Source organism: Dipteris shenzhenensis, chromosome 31 (assembly GCF_047967505.1).
Source record: "Dipteris shenzhenensis isolate YYH24624 ecotype China chromosome 31, Dip_SZ_1.0, whole genome shotgun sequence".
NCBI classification, from domain to species: domain Eukaryota; kingdom Viridiplantae; phylum Streptophyta; class Polypodiopsida; order Gleicheniales; family Dipteridaceae; genus Dipteris; species Dipteris shenzhenensis.
This window is the reverse complement of record NC_141626.1, coordinates 38,842,564-38,843,700: the sequence shown is the minus strand read 5'-3', so window position 1 is coordinate 38,843,700 and position 1,137 is coordinate 38,842,564. Positions and strand designations below refer to the sequence as shown.

The following is a 1,137-nucleotide window of genomic DNA, read 5'->3' as shown; positions in this document are numbered from 1 at the left end:
AATGCCTACTATGTGCTTAGGCGGCACTTGATGATGTAGCCCTACTGACATGACTTGATGATGTGGGATGATGAAGTGCATGCTAATTGGATTTGTTGACATGGCAATTGTGATGACATGGCATGCTGATTGTGCATTGATGGTATGGTAGTGGTGCCACATGGCATAGAGGATAAGGCTATCTTCTTCATGGTTGAACTACCACGTGGTAGTGTGTGGACCCACGAATCGTGCATCTTATATGTACTTTACAGTCCCGTTTTCAAGCCCAATCTTCAAGATGAGACCAAGCATGTAGGCCTGATTGAGCAAAGGGTATGCCGCTCCTGCCAAAGTCGAGAGTCAGTGCTTTCAGTCCCATTTTTATGACCCCATGACTAAGTGTGTCGTATTTGGTGCTTTTGCTCTCTAAGTGTGCGTGCCAAATAGTGCATGTTTGCCTAGTGCCTTGACTCAGTGTCGATAAATTATTTAGTCTCTCCTCCATGAGTCGTGCTCGCCAACCTTGTCGTTGGGCTAAATGTTCCTAACATGACCGAGTTTTTTTTTGCGACACGATGGTGTATAGTCCATTGCCAAGGCTTTTGAAGAGGTCATAGGAGAATATGGAATGCTTAATGGACACATGGCGGACGTGCAAGACGAGATATCCCATAGGTAAACATGCAAAAGGGGGTGAGGGGGGGCCTTCTTAAGGCAGCCTGCAGCCCTCATCCTCTCATACCTTTTTCGGCCTTTTGGCTAAGATCATGTGTAGTATCTGTTCTTATCAGTTTAATATCTGATACGTGACCCATCGGGTCACATGATATTAACCTAATTTCTTTCAGGGGGCGGCCCCATCCGGCAGCTTGCTGCCCGGGACCGCGCGCGTCGCCTCTGTCTTGCACTATCTCAGAGGCCTGGCGCACCCCTTTTCCTCCCCTTCCGGGGGGAGGAGCCCAACTCAAATCCTAATAAGGAGGGTCGACTGATTTTCTGTTGGTTGCTGTTCGAGACGACGGAGGCGCAATTCTGGACTCTGGAGGCTCGCAACAGCAGGGTTGGTCCATGGGTAAGAAAATTGACGAGGTACACAGGACTGAAGATGCGGCTAAGATGTTGCCATGCGTAGCTCGTCATTTTGGAACTCCTCCT

General features: G+C 48.8%; 1 non-coding gene across 1 annotated transcript; it reads left to right on the top strand.

Moving 5' to 3' along the window:
- The first annotated feature begins 720 nt into the window (after window positions 1–720).
- Window positions 721–916, top strand: LOC147881439 (U2 spliceosomal RNA). The gene has a single exon (XR_015540512.1). It is a non-coding gene; the product is annotated as a U2 spliceosomal RNA (small nuclear RNA).
- The last annotated feature ends 221 nt before the right edge of the window (window positions 917–1,137 follow it).